The sequence below is a fragment of the Dasypus novemcinctus genome, chromosome 6 (genome assembly GCF_030445035.2).
Source record: "Dasypus novemcinctus isolate mDasNov1 chromosome 6, mDasNov1.1.hap2, whole genome shotgun sequence".
Classification (NCBI taxonomy): domain Eukaryota; kingdom Metazoa; phylum Chordata; class Mammalia; order Cingulata; family Dasypodidae; genus Dasypus; species Dasypus novemcinctus.
Window position 1 is genome coordinate 68,394,955 of NC_080678.1, and position 23,270 is coordinate 68,418,224.

General features: G+C 39.5%; 1 long non-coding RNA gene across 1 annotated transcript; it reads right to left on the bottom strand.

The window, feature by feature from the left end:
- Positions 1-5,915: 5,915 nt before the first annotated feature.
- On the bottom strand, positions 5,916-18,610 carry LOC139439109 (uncharacterized). The gene is made up of 3 exons (XR_011648943.1): positions 18,450-18,610; positions 7,475-7,566; positions 5,916-5,935 (listed from the first exon to the last, which is right to left on the bottom strand). It is a non-coding gene; the product is annotated as an uncharacterized lncRNA (long non-coding RNA).
- Between the last annotated feature and the right edge of the window lie 4,660 nt (positions 18,611-23,270).

Here is a 23,270-nt window from a genome sequence, read left to right on the forward strand (position 1 = left end):
AAACAACTCAGGCTGGAAACCCAGTTGGCAACCAAGGTCTTCCTGTGTTCTCACCCTAATCTTCCCTCACCCTGGTCCCAGGTCAGATGTGAGTGCACACTCAGGGGCCTTTCCTGCAGGTCTATAAATAAGTGTGGGCTCATTGCTGAGCCCAGACTGGCCCATATGGCGTCTTGCCCTCAGCTTGCTCAGTTAGTAGGCCTGTTTCCAGTAAGGTCAGCAAACAACAGTTCTACAGTGAACAACATAGGAAAACAACCTGGGTCTAACACCACCCATTTAAGACCATCTCTCATGCCTGGCTCCATCTCTGCAGAACCAGTTCATCCCAACACATCCACCATTTCATCCCAGGGTTAGGAGTTGCCCATTGAAAAGGATATCTGCCTTATTTTTCTTATACGTCATCTCGTTCAAGTGGTCACGCAAATGTTACCACCATCTGAGACTCTTAATGAGTCATGAAGATCTTCATAAATTGTAGAGTGCTGGTCACACACAGGGTGTTATTATTTAGCCCAAGTAATTGGTACATTGGCCTTCATGTTGCTTGTGAGTTCTTTGGAAGCAGATAGCTAAAAAATGGCCTTTAAAATTGTTTAAATTATTTAAAAATTCATACTAAAATTATCTTATGAACACAGCCTTAATTTTCAAGTATACTGAATGTAGAACAATGACTTGAGATGTGTGCTTACCAAGCCAGACTTTATATCTGATAACATGAAACAATGAAGTGCAGCAACTGGAGAATACCTATGCTGTTTGATTACAGACTAAAACCTGCAAGAAAAAAGTGACCTGTAAAGTGGGTAGACAACACACTGCAAGGCTTCATGACACCTTTAGGGTAGATGTAGCAGGTTGTATTTTACCCAATGAAACCTTGAGCGTAGGATTAAGATGCCTCGTCCTTCAAATTCCTTATCATCCAAATGAGGAACCAATAAGGTGATGAACATCTCTGGCCTGATTTGAGGCAGAATAACCGGATGATTAACAGTAGGGTTCTAAAGTCAGATGGTTTTGAGTTAGGGGTGTTGCTTCTGTCACTTCCTAACTGTGTCACCACAGCTGAGGCACCCTATGTAAATTTGGTCATTTTATTTCATTCCTCTGCATTTACTCATTGCTAAAATGGAAATAGCAGTATATAACTCCTAGCCTTGTTGGTAGAAATTAAATTAGATAATGTATGCAAATCACTTCACATGATCACGCTATTGTACATGTATTGCATTTGTGATTACCATGGATTCTAGCAGGTATTTTCTGAGTTCCATTCTCAAATTCAGGCTAATTTCTTCAAAGAATAACATAACTGGGAAGGATGCAGGGCCACCTGAGTTAATACCAAGAGATCATGGAATTAACAACATTTAGAAAGATATCCATGCTCAGGCATGGCCACATAATTTGTATCTATGGGTTGCAAGTTAAGAAACACCATCCAATGAATTACAACAGTACCCATGGACGTTAAGTTCTCTTAAAGTCCACAGAGCTCCACTGGAAATATGTTTTATATAACATATATTCCTGCTGTGGATGTTGTTGCAATTTATGGAAACAGCCTTGTTCCAATTCCACTGAAGGGAGTGACAAGTCTCTTACCTCACAGTACAGCTCCTTGTCTTTCTTGGTGTTTACAGCAACAGCTTAGATTTCCATAACTCCCTTCTGCTGTGCATTTTCACAAAAAATTTCAGCCCAGTTCATTTCATATTCACAGTATTTCTGTGTGATATGCAAAGCAGGTAGTATTAAAGCTGTTTTTTTTTTTCTCTCCCCTTCTCTCGCACCCCGGTTGTCTGTTCTCTGTGTCTATTTGCTGTGTCTTCTTTGTCCGTTTCTGTTGTTGTCAGCAGCACAGGAATCTGTGTCTCTTTTTGTTGCATCATCTTGTTGTGTCAGCTCTCTGTGTGTGGCACCATTCCTGGGCAGGCTGCACTTTCTTTCACGCTGGGCAGCTCTCCTTATGGGGCGCACTTCTTGCGCGTGGGGCTCCCCTACACGGGAGACACCCCTGCGTGGCAGGGCACTCCTTGCGCGTATCAGCACTGTGCATGGGCCAGCTCCACACAGGACAAGGAGGCCCAGGGTTTGAACCGCGGACCTCCCATGTGGTACACGGAAGCCCTAACCACTGGGCCAAGTCCGCCACCTAAAGCTGTTTTTGTTTTGTTTTGTTTTGTTTTGTTTTGTTTTGTTTTGACACAGAAGGAGTATGACACCCAAAGAGGTTAAGAAACTTGCCCACAGGTCACATAGCTCTTCCATAGCCAGGGCAGAAAGGCATTTCTATCACTTTGTCAAGTGATCTTCCCTCTACACCAGTGCTTCTTAGACTACAACTGGAAATGAAGCACCTGGGGATCTTGTTTCAGTGCAGATTTTAATTCAGAAGCTTTGGGTGAGAGCTAGGAGTTTGCATTTCTAACAAGTTCCCAGGAATCGCTGCTGCTGGTGGTCCTTGGATGACCCCTCTCCACTCATACCATTCATAACACCCTGGGCGTGCTCTTCCTAATACATCTCCCAATCATAATTGCAGCATTTGGGTATTCATTTGTTTTCCCTACTAGAGTATGAACTCTACGAGAGCAGAAAATGTATTTAGTTCACCATTTTGACCTGGTTACCCGGCACCATGCCCGGCAAAAAGGAATGGAATGTAAATTTTTGAAGAGTGAATGAAAATGACATCTTTCCAATTACAAAGCCACAACACCAGCATATTAAGACTTATCACTTACTGAAAAAGGATCTGTGTTTGTTATATATCTTTTCCTGTCTTGAGTCACATTATGATACCTTGTTGTAATTGCAGTTCCCAAAATAGCATAGCCATAAAAAACCCTATATGGTCAACCAATTCAGACCTACACACATAGAACTATGCCTGAGTTCCAATGGAATACAGCCACACACTTGGACCAATGGAATAGGTTAATATGATGTGGTTCTAAGAGCAGGAAGAAGTGTAGAGCTGCAATCTAGCAATCCACCATGGATTGAAGGTTTCCCTTCATTTGCCAGACACTGTGCTAAGGACCAGCCACTTCCTTTCATCCTCTCTAGAATCCTATGATATAGGCCTTACTTTTAGAGATAAGGAAACTGAGGCATAGGCTTATCTAACTGTACGAGGTAGCCAGGACTTGAACCCAGGCAGTTTGGCTTCAGAGTCCATGCTTTTCTAACCATGTTGCCAACAACCTGGAAGCTTCCAGGGAAAAGAAACAATTGCCTGAAGATGGGAGTGACTTTACTCCTCTGTCAGTAACCTGATGATAGACTCAGACAAATCTCAGCTAGAGGATGTAGCAATTTGACATAGTTATAAATTCCAAAAATAGATATGGGATTATGTTTGTAAACTGGTCTGTACCTGGGCATGATTATAATTAATCATAAATTATTTTTTTTCAAATATTTATTTATTTATTTCTCTCCCCTTCCCCCTTACCCTGGTTGTCTGTTCTCTGTGTCTATTTGCTCCGTCTTCTTTGTCCACTTCTGTTGTTGTCAGCGGCACGGGAATCTGTGTTTCTTTTTGTTGTGCCATCTTGTTGTGTCGGCTCTCCATGTGTGCGGCACCATTCCTGAACAGGCTGCACTTTCTTTTGCGCTGGGTGGCTCTCCGTACGGGGCGCACTCCTTGCGCATGGGACTCCTCTGTGCGGGGGACACCCCTGCATGGCAGGGCACTCCTTGCATGCATCAGCACTGTGCATGGGCCAGCTCCACACGGGTCAAGAAGGCCCGGGGTTTGAACCACAGATCCCCCTAACCACTGGGCCAAGTCTGCTGCCTTAATCATAAACTATGATAAAGGCTTTACGCCACATCAGTAGGGTGTTGAGTACCCACCTCTTGGTGGGTAGGGACTCACAGATAAAAGGCATGGGAAAGAACAGAGTTGAGACTTTTGATATTGGAGTTTTGCTTTTGGAATTTTTAAGCGGGAACCCAGGAAGTGAACTCACAGGAGAAGAACACAGAGGAATAGAAACATCTCCTTAGACACAGCAGAAGCCCCGGGGAGAGAGACAGAGCTGATCTCCTGAGAGTCTATAGCTGACCTTGTGAAGAAAACAGAGGAGCTGATCCCAGAAAGAAATGAACCCTGGAAAGAGAGGAACCAGGAAGCCTGAACCCCGGCAGATGTCGGCAGCCACCTTGCTCCAATGCGTGGCAAAAGACTTTGTTGAGAGACGTAACTTATGCTTTATGGCCTGGTAACTGTAAATTCCTACACCAAATAAATACCCTTTATAAAAGCCAACAAATATCTAGTATTTTGCATCAGCACTTCTTTGGCTGACTAACACAGAGGAGGTAAGGGAGAAACACATCACAGCAATAGAAAGTGAGCCACCTTACACCCACAGGAAGGGTTTGACAGTATACTGTAGAAAAAGAATAAGATTTTCAGTTATAGCAAATTCTTAGTTTAACTCTATTTGGTTTATGATTAAATATACAACATTACTAAAAAGTTAAGAGTCGGTTAAGTAATGTCTCAAAGGTCCCAGATTCCTTCACACTTCATTAACTCTCTTATGAAACATTGCTTAGTGATTGAGCCAAACCTGAGGAGATGGCCATCACATGGAAGAAATCAGAATTTTGTTTGTCATGTGTGTCCAATGTAAAACCTCAAACAGTCTAAAGGACAGAGAGACCTTTGTTTTTTAGCAGCTTAGAAGCAGAAGTTCACCAGTTATATTTTAACACTCACTGACAGAAAATGAAGGAATTAAGGAAACAGGAAGAGAATGCATTGGCAAATTGGACATCAGAAAAGGGCAAACTTAGTCTTGCTTTCTGATAAAAGGTTTTAAAATGTGAAAGAAGAATATAAATAAACAGGGACAATATTAAAATATAGCTCTAGGGTCTTGAATGAAGTGCAATTTAAGCAATACTCTAGGGAAAAAACAGTTGAGTTTTATGAATAGGCTTTTAACCTCTTTTGTCTTATCCAGGTATAATTATTTACTTTGGGGAGCACCATGATATTAAGGCTCAAGACCTGGCGCTGCCATTTCCTAGTTATGGTCTCAGTTTCAGTTTCTTCACCTGTAAAATGGAAACAACTAACACCTGCTTTATTGTGAGCCTTACATTAAATAACATACTTAGAGCACTTAGACACAACTAGAAAATCAATTTACAGACTACATCCTATTTTCTCTCTTCTTCCTTGTAAGCTCTTGTTTACTAAAATAATCTTTTTTAAGTATTCCTGTTCCAAGTTCAGTATTTGATGGCAGAAATATTTCTCACTTCTTAATAGGCCAGAGTTAGAAAAAAGAATCTACCTACAAACATATGAAATATGTATATGAGAGACTGGGTATAAACTATTGGTATATTATATGTAAAGAGTATGCCTCTGATATTTTAAACTTGGTATGTTAAACATGGAATCATATAAAGTTTCTCTTTAAAATGAACTTCACTTGTAATTTTACCTATTAATTTTAGTCAATCAACCAAATAATAACTATAATAAAAAATCAAGAAGTTTTATGGTTCAGTGGTATAGATTTTTTAAAAATAATTCATACGTCAATTTATGTGACAGCTTTATAAACCATAAAGTGCTAAACAATATACTATGTTGTTTTAATTATGATGTCCTGTTAGCTTCTAGAATAAATTGAAGTTGTTGATCAAATTAAAATCACTCAACATATTCAAATACAAATTTTTATTTACTGGTATGCAATATGAAATTTTCATGTAAAGTAAGGGAAGTTGGCTTTCTACGAAGTTATAACAACATACATAATAGACATTAAGTCAACAAAGATAACAAACAAAATTTTCAGAAGTCTTCCCACAATTTCATCTTCCAGACTTTTGGGAGTCGAGGTAGATATTAAGACCCAGTTTTTACACGTCATATCCAGAATGCTTTTGCTCCCTAGGAAAAAAGAGAAAAGTATCCTCAAATGAGCCCATTTGTAATCCTGATTATTTCAATTTAATCTAATATTTACAATGTAAAGAAATAGAGGCAAAGTAAAGTCTTCCAGGGAGGACCCTGTACCTATTTGCAATCAACCAATGACTGAAAATAACATTTACAATAATTCTTATTGGCATCAGAGAAGTGGGTAATGATAAAAAATTTTTTTTTAGTTTTTAAAAAGTAAAGGAAAAAGGTCCTTTGTCATTTCCTTGCTCTTTCCTCAAGGTCTTTTCTCTTATGTTTTGATTACTTAATCAGATATAGTTTAATTTCTTCCACATTTCTGTGTTAATGAAACTGTGAAAAAAAAATAAACTGGAATTTAAAAAGGTATTCGTTTGTGATTAGCTGGAATATTTTACCAGATGTCTATTAGGAAGGGAGTTTAAAACCATTCACGGGAAGTGAATGTGACTCAAGCAATTGGGCTCCCCTCTACCTGGGTTTGATAACCAGGGCCTCCTGGTAAAGGCAAGCCTGTGTGGTGAGCTGGCCCATGCAGAGTGGTGGCCTGTTCAGGGTACTGCCCAGTGCAGGAGTGCTGCCCTGTGCAGGAGTGCCGGCCCAAGCAGAGAGCTGGCACAGCAAGAGGACACAACAAAAAGAGACACAGAGGAGAGATAATAAGAGACACAATATATCAGGGACCTGAGGTAGCTCAAGAGAATGATCGCCTCTCTCCCACTCTGGAAGGCCCCAGGATCGGTTCCCAGAGCTGCCTAATGAGAAAACAAGCAGGCACAAAAGAGTATATAGCAAATGGACACAGAGAGCAGACAATATAGGGAGGGGGGAGAAATAAATAAATAAAAATCTACTAAAAAAGAAAACAAAAAACATTCCTAACCCCTTTGACAGGTCAAGGACAAAGAAAGTCAAGTAATTTTTAAAGCCTTACACCAAATTCCTTATATACACTCAACTTAAAATGAGTATCAGTACCTTTAAAAAGTGGGAATATTTCAGTAGGAAAATATTTCATCTGATTTTCAAAAACCAAAAAGACAATCTGAGTTTTAAGAGAGAAAAAAAGAGAGGAGATAGATGAGAATTATTCCAGTGACTTCTTCCACTTTTAGCAATCTTGTTTAATTTTTGTAATTGGTTGCCCCATTCCTAGAGAGGAGAATGATTTTGCCCCCATTTATACAGCAATCATTGGCAAAGTCAACACCTGGAATTTTCCCTGGATTCAGCAATGCTTTTGCCTATGTTTCAGAAACAAGGATCAAGAATAATTCATGAGTTTGCAAAGTGACTTCCCTTTCCTTTCAAGTTGCAAATATTGGCCTAAAGATTTTATGATAAAGACCACACCCCCTATAGCCTCTACCTCCAGCTTGTGTTTCTTGTCTGTGCTCTCAGGGCACCTTCAGCAATCTCCAGAAACAGTAGGAGAGAGACTGAAAAGTGAGGGGACACCAGTCAAGGGTGGGTGGGGAAGGTGGAGGGCAAGGAAGAATGAGGAGTGAGTAGAGACCCATTTCTCACCTGACTTAATCCCAGGTAGTGGTAGACAGCACTGCTCCTTAGTTTTCCGTCTGCTGTTACTAGCACAGGTGGTCTCTTAGCAACCTTGGTTCCTGTGTCAAAGCACATTGAAAGGTTTTATTGGATGGTAAGGTAGCAGAAGAAGTGGAAGAACAGAAAGCCTAGGTAGTGAAACTCTAAAATTAAAGAATCAGAATAGAGATGTCAAAGTGGAGAATTGGGAAAATACGACACTTTAATGTCAGCACAGAATTTCATAGCTAAAAATTGATCCTAAGTTTCAGCAAAGTTATACTGAACTCTAGGATTTTCCTGGTAGGGCAAACATTCACCATGCTTTTCAAAAACGATCCCCTAAATACCCTTTAGTATAAATATTTCAATATCTCCCATGACAAAAAAAGTATTCTCTCCTAAGATTGTATGTCTGCTTTTCAAATACTATATACTTTAAGGTCTTATATCACATTTATGAACAAATTAGAAAATGAAGGAGTACAAAAGACCAGGCTATAAAAAATGATTGCTATACCATTTAACCCTGTAATTTTCCTTCTAGTAATCTATGCTAATAGCATTACTTTAAATATAAAGAAATCAAGCTCAAAGGTGTTCATTGCAGTCTATCTGCTCCTCCCTCCCATCACCACATCATTCCTCTCCAGTAAACTTTATTTTTATTGAAATATGTTATGCATACAGAAAAGTAGAGAAATCATAAGTGAATAAGTCATACACTTGAATTTTCTACAAAATAAGCACATGGATGTAACCACCAATCACATCCGCAGTGTTATTTTTATAACTAAAAAAAAAATTAGAAGCAATGATAGGAGACTGGTTAAAGACAAACTATGATTCAGTCACAGAATATTATTTATCCATTAAAAATGATGGTTATTACAGCTGTGAATTAATGGTAATACCACTTGAAAAAGTATTTTTAAAACTTTTTTTCTTTGTGGTATCAGGTGCTGGGGATTGAACCCGGGACCTCGTATGTGGGAAGCCAGAGCTCTACCACTGAGCCACATCAGCTTTCCTGAGTTGGTTTTTTCATTTGTTTTGTTTGTTGTTTGTTTTTGTTTTTTCAGGAGGCACCAGGAATCGAACTGAGGACTTCCCATGTGGGAGGTGGGAGCTCAACCGCTTGAGCCACATCCACTCCCCTTTAAAATCTTTAAATATGATTACAACATATACCCCATGACCACTCATTAAATTCCTAGGTATGCACCCTACAGAAATGCCTGGTTTTCTGCACAATGACAAATAATCAACATTACCCACAATATCCTCAATTTTGGAAACAAACCAAATGTCCACCAATAGATAGAAAAATAAATTGTGGCATATTAATTTGGTGGAATAGTATACCACAATAAAAGTTAAAATACAGCTGCATACAACAACAGGGTAGACTTACAGCATTATGTTGAATTTTAAAAAGCATAGCTGAAAAGAAGACATACAGTGTAAGCACATTTATATATATGATGTTTGAGATCAGAGTTAAAGTGCATAATTTAGGGGGCATACATGGGTAGTAACAGTGTAAGTGGTGAATGTATCAGAAAAGGAAGGGGTTGGCCACCAGAAAAGTCAGGAGAGTGGAGGATAGTGTAAAGGAGAGCAGGAGCTTCTAGCAGTGTTTCATGTCTTGTCCTAGGTGATAGATACACTGACAATTTCTTTTAACTCATTGTTAAACAAGTATATAGAAATTTGATGTCATTTTCTGTATGTGTCAGCCTTAACAAATGAAGTATTTAAAAAATAAAACATGCAGAGTAAAAGACCAGAGAAAAATACATGCAAGTATCAGGAGTAGTCATATTGATGGCGTTTGGGTAGAAAAAGTATGGTTCACTTTTTTTTTCTTTGTTTTTTGCATTGCATTTTCATTTAAAAGGATATTCTCTTATATAACTGCAAAAAGTTAAAGGAAGAGGTTCCATTACTCCTAATCTCCCCTCTCTGTGTATTTAATGATTTGTACTAATTTTATTTTTGTCAAGCCAATTGTTTTGTTAAATATGAACTCAAGGAAAATTAGCTTTATTGGGGAAACATTTTAATAAAAGTATGTTACACATATGATAAACAAGATTTAAATCTCATTTGCTAAAGAACATGTTCTTGTTTCTTTCAAAATGCTCATGACAAACAGGAACCTAGGTGGTTCCTGTTTGGTTCTTCCCCTTGGGTGTTACATCTGTTTCTGACCTAAGCCATTGGAAGGCCACAAATTTGTATCCTCACAAATTTACTAATATACCTGGGTTTTTCTGTGGTTCAAGACTATTTAAAATACAAATCACTTTTGTTTATATTTTGATAATTAGTTCTTACTCAGCTAGAATCTAGATAACCAAGTATTCTTTCTTTGAGATTTAGAACAGTCCTTTGAGGTAAAAGCTATTTAACAGCAGTTTTCAGGGGGGAAAAGGTCCCTATGTTTCTTTACCTTACAAAACATGCATCAAAAATTCATATTGGGAAGAGGACTTGGCCCCATGGATAGGGTGTCCGTCTACCACATGGGAGGTCCGTGGTTCAAACCCCGGGCCTCTTTGACCTGTGTGGAGCTGGCCCATGCGCAGTACTGATGCGCGCAAGGAGTGCCCCGCCAAGCAGGGGTGACCCCCACGTAGGGGAACCCCACGCACAAGGAGTGCATCCCATAAGGAGAGCCGCCCAGCGCGAAAGAAAGTGCAGCCTGCCCAGGAATGGTGCCGCACACACGGAGAGCTGACACAACAAGATGACGCAACAAAAAAGAAAACAGATTTCCGGTTCTGCTCATAAGGATAGAAGCTGTCACAGAAGAACACACAGCAACTGGACACAGAAAGAAGACAATGGGGTGGGGGCAGGGAAGGGGAGAGAAATAAATCTTTAAAAAAGAAAATTAAAATAAATTTCAAACAAGTTAGGACACAGTTCTAAAAGTCTGCTAGAACACTGTGAGTGTGGCTATGTCCAGGCCTTGATCTTATCTTGAATATGGTATGTTAAAATCATAGCTAAAATGACATGACCTCCAAACTCTGATATAGGATATTCCAGGCTATTTTGAACCAAATGTTTTTCATGTTGAATCTTCAGAAGAAAGTAAATAACTCCCCCTGCCATTCAAATGCCTCTTTCCTTTCCTTTCCCCCTCATAGGGGATAGGCACTGGGGTCAATTAATTATTTTATAGAATGTGGTACTAAAAATAAAAAGAATACCCTTTTATCTAATTTTTAAAACTTGTCTTATTTTTTTTCCTTTGACTCTATCAAGATTTAGGTCAAAATAATGTAATTCAAGTTGACCTGTCAGTTATTTATTGGATGGTTGAACAGCACTATCCCAGAATATAAATTAGACCAATAGAGATTAGCACTAATCCTTGGTTTCTGGAACATGGGCCTCGATATGTTCTCTGTTCTTCATTCTGCCATCATCAGATTCTAAGACTTTGCTTTCACAATCCTTACAATCTTGTTTTTATATAAAACATGGTTTCTTAAATCCACTCTGACTCCTGGGACCTTATGAAATGTGGAGACACTAAGTAAGTTGGACCTCTGACAAAAACCAAACCAAACCAAAAAACCTCTATTATGTAAAGGGATTACCAGTACTAAGACTTCTCCCTTTTTTCAATTTCTTTCAACCCTTACTATTTCCCCTTATTAGGTGTGGATTCTCGGCCAAAACAAGAACAGAACATACTTTGCAAAGTCTCTTTTTCAATCAAAAGAAAAACAGTTTTCATTGGAGTCAAGTTTATAGTCTTAAACACATGAGTCACATTTCAAAAACATATTTTCTTTTTTGACATGAGAACTTGCTAATACTACTCCTTGTTTCCATCAGTATCTGAGAGTCAAAATAATATTGACAGTACTTCCCTAGAGACACACGTTGAAAAATGATGCCTAATTGTAATCTGTCCATTTTGGCTGAATTGTTCCCTTAAGTAAATTACGATGACCACTGTTACTGAGTGAGGGTCTGCAACGTGCTGATCGCGCACAGCGGAGCAACCACCCCAGGGAACTTGACATTGTACGCTGAGGCCTGGAGAATAACCAGAACTCATCCCCAGATGCCAGGCTCTTTCAACCACACTGATCTACCAGTGCTATCAAAGGAAAAGTTGCTTTTAAGAAGCTCTGTATTATGATGTAAATGGACTATTCTGAAATGGAAATATCAACCTGGAATTTTTTTTAAAATGGCCATTCTCCTTCTTCGGTGGTGTCTCCTTTCTGTATCTGTGAATTGCTCTTTGAAGAATGAGGTGGATGGTTTCGTGCCTGATAACCTTCAATTTGCTGGAAAATCTTTACAAAGGTGACTAGTTAATTTAGTCATATAAAAACAACCTGCCCTTTATAAATGGGCTTTTCCTCAACTGCCATTATGAGCCCACCTTCTAGGTTAGCTAAACGCAGTTTTTAAAAATTATCTATTTTTATTATCTTTTGCTATTTTATTATTACCTATGGTTATTTTGTTTTCTAAATATTGATCAACTTGTGGCTAACAAGTTTCCCCCCTTAGCATTAGCTAGACAGAGAAATAACAAGAATGCCAGCAGGACAGGCTCTGGAAAGAGGTTGTTGGACATAAATCTCGGGTCTGTCACTTACCATGAGAACTTGGGCAAATGAGGTTAGCTCTCTGTGCCTTAATTAGCACTTCTGTAAAATGAGGATGATGATAGTAACTACTTCCTAGGGGAGGGTGAGAATTAAATGAGGCAATATTTGTGCCTAGCAAGTAATCAATTTAATAAGTGGTGGTAGCTATTACTATTAATTACACGCTAGCATGCTATCTGATAGTCTGCAGCCCTTGAATGAATCATTCTTCTCAGTGTTCTCCTTAAGTACCTAAAACATGCAGAACTGTCAAACCCCTACTCATCCTTCGACACCCGAATCTTACCTCCTCTGTGATTCATTCTGACTTCCACAGGCAGAATTAAAACCCCATTTGCCTGTAGCATACTGCCCACTCACCATGCTGTATTTTGGCTACTTCTTTACATGTCCCACCCCATAAGTAGTTGCTGACTTACTAGAGGTCGGAGACAACCTTACCTATCCTGTATCCCAGTACCTCATATTTTTGTCAATAGTTAATTCTCAGCAAATGCTAACTTAATAAGTGTACTTAAAGCAGAAGCTTTCTTTGAAGACTGAAAGTTCATTTTGTTCCAGTGATAAAAACAGCAAGAGAAGCAATATAAATCAACTCTATTTTTCTCAGTAAATGTTTTTCAAATCAAATCCAAATTCAGGTGCTTTCTAATTACCTCCATGTGGAAAATGTCTCACTTTGCTGTAAAATTTATGTTCCATAAAATGATCATTTAGAAACTTGAGAAATCATGTGCAAGTTATGCTTTGCTGTTGTTTTTGCTTTTATATTGCTTTTTGCTTGTAATTAGGGAACTAAGTCAAGTTGTTGGAAGGCAACCAAAAATTGGCACAGCTTCTACAGGGTTCAAGGATATGAGTGTCCTGTTGGGACGCCTCTAGTGTCCATGGAATAGTGGAGACTTGCTCTCTCCAGACTCTAGAAAAGGATGCTGGTGTGGCGAGACTTAAGAGTTCTCAAGCTTGAGTCATTGGGAGGCTAACCTGGAAACTCAGGCATATTTAATGGCAAATGGATTTTGTGTATTCTACAAATTTCTAAGATTTGAGTTTAGGTTGCATTCACAAAACTGATTAAAGTCCCATTGGATTCTGACCAAAGTTCAATTATGAAAGGGAGGAAATGTTACTAATATATATCTAGGGATTAATTTATCAATAACATGAGCCTTCCATGAAAGAAAGCTTGTTCTCCTGTGTAAGAATAGTAATAAAGGGCCTATGGTTTTACATTTAAATGATTGCAGCTTGATTATTATGCCTTGTTCCTTAATTAGGACATGATTTCAAGGAGCTTTTCTCTTTCAAACTAAGGAAAACCACAGTAGTGAAAGTTCTGAAATTGTAAATAAATGGAGACACTGGAAAAGATATTTAGCTTTTGTAATTCTCATTCAACAAATACCATCCAGAGGGGTACAGTAATTTGTCTGAGGTCACATGGTTACTTTTTCCCCCAGTGCCTGTCTCAAAATTGCCTCAGTAATATCTTGGCATTTATGAGAAATTGGGTTCTGTATTTCACCAGACATGGCTATTTGAAGAGATTCTATCTTTGTCACCATTCAACAGCTTTGCTTCCGGCCAATGTAAGTCTAGAGAGTCCAGAAGACAGGAACTCACAAATGAGAACTCAGATATTTGGCAGGTAACCCTCACAAGGCACAGGACTTAATAAAAATGGACTTTGAAACCAAAAACATCTGCTTTGTCACAGATGATCAGTCAGCAAGGTGGAGTGCAGAGAGGGTGTGGGGTTTAGGTTTTAGATCCTGACTCTGGCTGGCTTATTTCTATGGCACTTAACCTTAAGTGTTACCTAATTTGTAGAACAAGGTAATAGCATCTCTCTTGCAGGGAGCTGAAAGAATTTTATTAGTAACTAAAGTCAAGACATGTCTGCTCCACGCACTTTGATTTCAATCTCATAAACCTTTATAAGGTTGTCATTAATATTGCTATTTCCTTAGTCAGAGAGACTGAAGCCTAAGGAGTTTAAATAAGCTGTCCAAGGTCACACAATTCGTAAGTGGTGACCAGGGATTTGAATGAAGCTCTGTTTGGCTTCAGAGCCTTAGCCTTAGCCACTGCAGTATCATAGGATTGGTGAAAATGCAAACCAAGAGCTCAGAGCACTGCCTAATATTCCATAAATAGTGGTTAGTACGATGAAACAGCAGAATCAGAAAGACAGTCACTTCCCTGAAGCTTAAGAAGGATGGAGTGGCTCAGATGGATGAGAGGAAGCAAATGGTTCTTAAAAGATGGAATGCCCTGGCAAGCCGAGGCCGACACCAAGACATGCGGGTGACAGGGCGTTAACCTTGCTTGCCTGTCAACCTCCTGGCATCCACCCGATCACTTGCAGGACCCGTGGAGGCCCTGGACCCAGCAGGTAGTCACTCTGTGTCTCTTCTGCTCTTTGGCTGCACCTCTCATACTGTCTTCCTATGTCAACACCTGTTTAGTTTGGGCCCTCCAAAGCCACCCTGTGCCTCAAATATTTTAAGTAAACATTCTAGCCCTAGAAAGAACTATTTTTCTACACACAGACAAATATGTACTCTTAGTTATCCATTATCAGGACTCCTGACAGTGAGATTTCATACCCCAGACAGGACACTGCATTGACACGAAGAGGACATAAATTTCTCAGTTATGGTCACTTAACATTAAGAAATCTTCTGCAACCAAAATAATCAAGATGCTATCAACCTTCTCCCTGCCAAGTTCCCCAGGCCTCTCCATGATTCACAGCTGCCCTTTCACAAGGCCTGGTAAACTGCTCAGAGCACTGCCTTTCTGGTACTTGCACAGTGCGCCTCACCTCAGTGGCGCCACCCAATGCTTGTCATTCGGGTGGGATGAGGAAGCAGAAGGGGGCCTGAAGGTGTTTGCTTTTGGGTTGGGGTTTTGGTTTTCAACTGCAGAACGCAGATACCCAAACCAGTGTCATCCGGGTTGGGGATTGGGAAGTGCACGGGAGTGGAGAATCTCTGGACCTGTTTGAGTTCTATAAAACATTTGGTAAAGTCTTTTAAGCTACTTTTTTAGCCTGCAACTCATGTTCCTCTGCATAAATTCATTGGTGGCAAGTTTTTATCCTCTTTTAAGGTGCAGCTTTGATTTCTGAAGCCAGGGAAGTGTGATTTGTGGGTAGTTTGGAAAAAAGAATTTCAAGTTAAATGAAAGACTGTGCTCTCCTTTGGGTCAGAAACAAATACCAGCAGCATCTAGCACAGGACTTGAAACAAAGTTGGTGCTCAATAAACACAGGGGTAGAGGGTGGAGGGAAGAATGGAGTGCACCTTTAAGTGTTGTTCTTCCGTGAGTCACAAGCTCATTACTTAGGTGATACACAAGAAGGGGCCCTGAAAAGTACGGAACAAAGTGAACACTTTCCCAGAACATAAAACCATCCAAGAGGAATTCTAATGGATAATAAATTTTGGGTGTTATGTCTACCTATAGTATTCTCACAGACTGTGGAACAAACCCATTCTGCCTTTGGTCAGAGTTTCTCATGAAATGATTTATTTCCCCTTATTGGCTTATTGTCCTCTTGCCAACCTAGCACTGTGTCTTGCACATAGTTAGAATTAAATGTTTGCAGAATTAAAGCTTGTAAAGAAAAAAAAAAAATCCCACCTTATCTCTTTAGTTAGAGTGTATTAGTTTCCCAGAGCTGCCAAAACAAAATAGCACAGACTAGTGACTTAACACAATAGAAATTTACTCTCTCAGAGTTCTGGAGGCCAAAAATCAAGGTGTAGGGGAGCACGTGTAGCTCAGTAGTTGAGAGCCTGCTTCCTATGTACGAGGTCCCAGGTTCAATCCTCAGGCCCCCTAAAAATAATCAAGGTGTCAGCAGGGTCATGTTCCTTCTGAAGGAGCTAGGGAAGAATCTTTCCTTTCCTCTGCCTGCTTCTGTTGATCTCTGACATTTCTTGGCTTGTGGCAGCATCACTCCCATCTCTGCCTTCATTTTCACATGTCAGGCTTTCACTGGGAATCTCTATGTCTCCCTGTGTCTCCACATCTCCCTTTTCATGTATGGACATTAGTCACTGGATATAGGGCCTTCCCTTAATCCAAAATGACTTCTTCTTAACTTGACTGCTTCTGCAAAGATACTATTTCCAAAGAAGGTCACATTCACAGGTACAAAGGGTTAGGAATTGAACATTTGTTTTGGGGAGATACAATTCAACCCTCTACACAGATGACACACTTCAGGAATCAGGTACTCTTTCAGACAACCCTTTTTTCTGTCCTATCCAGACACACAGAATAGAGTTTAATGTAGCCAGGAGGGAAACTTGTCTTTTGCAGCCATAGGAACACAAAACCAAAAGAAAAAATTTAGAACTCTGCTCATAATAGAGCAATAATAACTTATGTTTTGAAATTGTTTTTGAGGGTCCCTATCATCATGGATCTTCAGATGCAGACTTAATGTCCTGAATTGCTAACTATATGCCATCCTCCAATCCATCCATCCATCCTCAGAATTTGCCTGGCTTACACCATCACAAGATGAACTTATTAAAAGCTAGTAATAAGCCAAGTATTGTCTCTAAAGTTTAGGGTAATGTTTCCCATCAAAGCCCATATTGGAGGCTATAGACTTGAATTTAAACAGAGAGAGGACAGGAAGACGCAGGAAAAACTCAAATGAAGAACTTTTAAGGAGTGTTAAAATATCAGTCACTATACATGACCATTTATATGCAGTGTGAGTAAGCTCCACCACCCTGTAAAACAGGTTATTATTCTCATTTCTCAAGTGAGGAAACTGAGGCTCAGAGAAGCTGAGTAGTTTAAGTTGACACAACTTGTAAGTGGTCCAAGCCAAGGCTCCATGCCAGGACCTCATCTGGTCCCTGCCAATGCATTGTGATGCCCCCTTTACACATTTTATTTAGAGACCTGATGTACATTTAGAGAGTTAGACATATGTTTAATATTATTATTCAACTGTGAAAAGAAATGAAGTTTTGGTACATGCAACAACATGGATGAACGTTGACGACATCATGTTGAATGAAATAAACCACACCCAAAAGGATAGCAGTATACAATCTCACTGGTAAGAAGGAATAAGCAAATTCAAAGAGCCAGAAACTAGAATAGAGGTTACCAGGGTCTGAGGTGGAGATAGGAAATGGGAACTTATTGTTTAATTGGCAGAGAGTTTCTGTTTGGGATCATGGAAAAGTTTTGGTAATGGATGGTGGTGATGGTAGCACAACATTGTAAATGTCACTAAACCATGAAATTATATACGTGAACGTGGTTAAAAGGGGAAATTTTAGATTGTATATATGTTACTAGAATAAAATTTTTTAAAAAACCATGGGACTGTACAACTCAAACTGAGAACCCTAATGTAAACTATGGACTATAGTTAATAGCGTAATCATGATAATATTGTTTCATCAGTAGTTACACAGGTACTACACTAATGCAAAGTGTTAATAATAGGGAAAACTGGGTGCTAGGGAGCACATAGAAACTATTTTCTGCATAATTTTTCTGTAACCCTACAATTTCTTTAATTAAAAAATGTAAATTTTTTTAAAAAAATTGACTTTGTATACCCCCCAAAACAACAACAAGAAAACCAAGAAGCTGTATTAGGCCATAATCCTGAAGAAGGACTCAAGTGTCAGGTTTCAGGTCTGCTCACCAGACTGAGCAAGGCATTGGCATTTCTGGGCTTCAGGGTCCTCCTTTTCCAGACAGAAAACACAGTGACCTACTTTGCAGGACTCTCAGAAGCAACCATTATAAAGAAAGCTGCAAAGACAAAGCTTCTGGCTAAAAATCAAGCAAGCAATGGATTTGTGAAACAAGATGGTGGCCTCTTTGATCTGAACCTCAAACATGGAAAACTACCAGGAGCCCAAGTGTCCTGTCCAACACTCCCCTGCATACGTATTTCCACAGGTGAAATTTCTCTTTGAAATCACTGAAACTCTATTTGGAGAAGAAACAGAAGGAGATGAGAGTACCAAACTGCAGCCACAGGGCTTGGTCAAGTAATTTATGTATTATTAATCCCTTGCTTCTTCCCCTGCCTTTACTTAGGCGGAAGGAAATGAAAGGAGTGAAATTCTAATTCATTAACCTAGCTTACAATCAGCTTTATAAAAATTGGAGGGATACTGAACTGCAGAGAATGGAAAGAGGCTCTGTGGTCTCTATAAGTTTTACCTACTCTATTCCCCTTCTATCGGAAGCAAACAAGAGTCACACTAAGCTTTCCTCCTACATCAACATTTTAAAATATCCCATGTTTTAAAATAAAAACTTACCTTTTAGGAGTTCAAGAAGCGAAATCCGAAGTCAAGGGGATGAGAACAACAGATCTCTCACTTTTGTGAAAAACACCATATGCTCTTAGATAGATCAGGAGGCTAACTGGGCTGTTATTAATAACTAGCCTAGAGCTTTGTGATGAAACATGAGACAGAATGTCACGGGAGGAGGCAAGTGGAAAGGAATTGACAGACACAGGTGGAAAAAATTATAACAAAAAGATATTTATACCCACACAGGAGCTCAAATAACCCAGAGGAGGGGCTCAGCCCCTCCACAATCAATAGAACCTTATGTCAGATGTCTTAAGAGTCAAACAGTAGACTAACAAAAAAATAATCTTAATGGGCTTTTTCCTTAAACTTTTAATTTTAAAATAATTTCAACCTACCTGTAATGTTTTATTCTCTTGGAAAATGACACGACTCATTCAGTGTTATATTATCCTTTGTTCTTCTGAACAATTCTTTTCCATGTTTATATGGGTCTTCTTCAAATTGATATATATTTCCCTGTTTACTGTGACTTCTCCCTGCTTTTAAAATATGTAAACAAACGAATTTTTAAACATACGTTATCAGGCTATCGCAGCTTGTTTACTTGCAAGCATGTTGGTCTCCCTTCCTTGAGGATATTGAAATAATTCATGGAAAAGCGTACACGAGGGTGGGGTAGGGAGTAATGCCATGGACCTTGGGGTTGTATCATACATTAGAGGGCAACTGTAGGATTGAGGTGGTAAGAACAGAGATGGAATCATGCCTTCTGGCTTGTAGCCAGTTCCTCTTTTGAAAAACTAAGTTTAAAAAATTCCAAGTCTGTGCCTCCCGATGCCCCTAAACTTAACTTCAAATTGTTCAGACCCAAATTAGGTTAAACACCGGCCCCATCTGCCTATCTGAAATGTTGAAAGAAAATGGACAATTAGGCAAAGTTATTGAAATAATGTGAAGATGCAAATTGAAGGGAGTAAATGCTTATTAAATCATCTCATTCCTAAGGCCCCAGCTGTCTGTCACCTGACTCAGGTGTTGTACTACATCCAGGGGAGGGGTGGGAAACACCTCGCTGTAAACTTCACACAGTGGAGTGTTATTCTGCTGAAGCAAAAGTTCAAAAGAGAAACTAATAAACCAGCGGCTGCCAGTTTAATGGATGGTTGAGAGAAGATAGAGTTCAGGGTTTTCAAAATTGTTAAATATCTTACACTTAGACCTGTTAAAAATTTTTGAGTAGAGGAGGGGATGCAGCTCAGTGGTTCAGCATCCACTTCCCATGTACGAGGTCCCAGGTTCAATCCCCAGTACCTCAAAAAAAAATTTTTTTAGTAGCCACTGAATACATATGTATTTTTATTTATAAATCCTATCCGTGTACTATTGGAAATATGTATATCATAAAACACAAACCAGAAATTTTTAAAAATAAAATTAAATAGAAATAGAAATTCTAATATTGTCATACTACACTCAGTTTGTCACCTTTATAGTCCCTGGGGAACGAGCATCCCACTCTGGAGATCCTGGGGAATGCTTCAGAATCAAACCTCTGTGGAAATGGTCGTAATATTCACGCTTCCTGTGTCTCGGTTTATTCATCTATAAAACGGGGATTAAAACCTCTACCCTGGGAGTGGCTGTGGCTCAAGCAGTTGAGTGCCTGCTTCCCACATGGGAGGTCCTGGGTTTGGTCCCTGGAGCCTCCTAGAAAAACAAATCAATAAACAAACAAATTAATAAAGCAACTCAGGGGAGCCAATGCAGCTCAGTGGTTGAGCGCTGGCTTCCCACATGTGAGGTCTGGGGTTCAATCCCCGGCCCCACTGCCTAAAGGAAAAAAAAACACCTCCACCCACCTTATCAGGTTATTTCAATGATAGGGTGATGTAGGCAGGCTCTGTCCTCAGTTTGGTACCAGGAAGATAAAAACAATAACTCACACTCACTGAGCCCTTATGAGTGAGGATGGGGAATAAATGAATTTGGTGGAGCACTCCTAGGAAAATGGTGACTCAGAAACTTGCTGTCAAAGAAAAAATAGGAGAAGAAGAGAAAGGAGTTGCAGGGGATGACAATGTTGAAGTTCCCATGAGTCCTGTGCTCTTGAAAAACATCAGTTGTCAAGAAATCCCCCTCCCCATCATTTCTGGGAAATGGTTTATTTCAAAGAATAACCACTCCCCATATGACTTAAAAATAACTCATGAATAACCCTTTGTTTACCTTGGTTAAGACAAGACCCAGACCCTCCAAATTCCCATTCTTTGTCTCATAAGTGATTAGCTGAACTGTCTGTCCTCACTAACCAATCTGGACAAAATACCTCTAACTTGACTTGACCAAATTTTAGTCAGGCCTCTCACCTGACAGACCCCTGAATTTTGGCCCACCTTCAGCCTACGCCAGCATCAAAAGCAGAACAGCCCTTTTTTAACAACCCCTCCTAAAAATTGGCTGACCACAAAGAAAGACATTCCCTGATCAGCTGCCTGATGAGGTCACCCACTCATCCCACTCCTGACACCCAGTTTTTTCTAGCTTTGCTTACTCCTCCTTATAAAAGAAAATTGTTTTCTGCCTGACCTTTGAGATGTTTGCTGATCTTGTGGTCAAGGCATCCTTCCTATTGCAATAGTCCCCTTTCCACTATTATGATAGTTTCTTTCCCCTATAGCAATAGTCTTTTTGAATAAAGTCTCTCCTTGCCTAGTCCAGATTTGCTTTTATTTGAGTTTTTTGGTGCCATATCTCAGTTGAAGTGTGGATCAACCTTAAGATCCTGCTGTCTTCACTCAGGTATTCATATCACTTTCTCAGTCCCTTTGTCCTTCCCTGTTGGGATCCATGGCAGTGAGTCAGTCTTAATCTAGTGTTCCTGACTTTTGTTTGTTGCAACATGGTAAGGAGTTGATTTTTTCAAAGAAAGAGACTTTTCTTTGGCTCGTCTGTAAAGCCCCTTCTTTTTTCCTTGGTTTTCTTAGTGGGGAGTGCACAAGGAACTTCCCTAGGCTCCTCAACCTAGGATTGCAAGAGGAGGCCACCTTTGGACAGGGATTATGCAAAGGAGTATTCAGGCAGAACCCTTTTCTGGATACTTTGAGATCTTATCCCTGATTTAATTATTTAATCCCATAGATAACTCTCACTCTATTGGTTGTTCTATTCTCCTACTCATGACATGCTTTACCATTATGATACCACTTCAGTTTTGTTAAGAGAAAGAGGGTAGTTTTGTCCTAAAGTAAAATGATTATTTGTTTAAAATGAGGAAGAGGACAGTGAAGGACAAAACCCGAATGGATAGAGAAATCTGTAGAAGGCTCATGGAAAAGAAATTGTATTTATCATGGTCAATGTTAGCTAAGGTCATCCAGCTCGTCCTTCTTTGGAGTATTCTCATCCTCCAAATCTGATGACTTTCTTCAATCTGCTTCTTCAGCACTGTGTTATCGGGTCTTGAGCTCAGGTCAGGTTGCCTGTTTGACTCTTATTTTCTTTATATATAAAATAGAGATGGGAACATCAATGACTAGAGCACTAGGTGATTAAATAACATACTCAGCAGAGAGAGGTCTCCTAATTCCTAAACAATAGCTGCAAAGCAGCATAGATGACAAATCAAAGAAGAGCAATCAAATAATCATCATTATTTTCTTCCATATAAATGTTGACATCTGCAATCCCCTTCTTGTTATGACTAGAAATAAGGAAAAGATCCATTATCTGAAGTCCCAGTCTAATGGCAATAAAAAACATCTCTGTTTTCAAAATTTTTATTTTGCTCAAGCGCAATCACGGAGATCATATTCTTCAGAGTGGGAGAGTCACCAATGTACCACAGCCTGAGATCATACTCATGGGCAGTCAGATTAAGCCAATCTTAAGACTTGTGAATCAAGAGTCCCAAATCCAAAACAATATGCACATAAGCTGTAGTATCCACCAGGCCAGAGTGATATCTTCATGCAGCTAATGGTTCAAATTATCTTCAATGTATGATGTTCTAAAATGCATTACTGGATCCTGCAGAAAGATTGTTCCACCTGGGTTATGGTGGGCTCTGTTCAGCCTCCATCTACCAGGAGGTATCTGGCCCTTCCCTCCTGCCTCCTCCCATATAACTACAGGATGTTGCTCTCAGCTCCTTCCTCCTCATATCCTAACAGCTCTTTTCTTTCTGGAAATCCCGAAACTCATATTTGCTCCAGTGGGAAGACCCTCTGGTCTTATCTTCTTTTCTATTTCCTTGCAATTCTTGTTCTGATTTCTAGAGGATGTCCTTAACATTATCTTGCAAAGATTTTATAATATTTTCTTTTTAATTTCCAAGAACAATATTGTTAAGTTGTGATCTGAATGAAGGAGGATTGCAGTGTCTCTAACATCCATTTTTTTTTCCCAAATATTTATTTTATTTATTTATTTCTCCCCACCCTCTCATTGTTAGCATTTGTTATGTCCACTTGTTGTGTTGTATGCTGGTCTTCTCTTTCTAGGAGGCACCAGAAACTGAACCCGGGTCCTCTGATGTGGGAAGGAGGCACCTAATTGCCAAGCCACCTCTGCTCCCTGCTTTTTTTGCATCTCTCATTGTGTTTCCTTGCTGTCTCTTGGTTGTATCATCTTGTTGCATCAGCTCACTGTGCCAGCCTATCGCATCAGCTTGCCATCTTGCTTGTCTTCTCCAGGAGGCACTGGGAACTAAACCCAGACCTCCCATGTGGTAGGCAGGATCTCAGTTGCCTAAGGCACATCCACTTCCTTCTAACATCCATTCTTATTACTGGATGCAGAACTCAGGTTCATTTCTTAAACTTC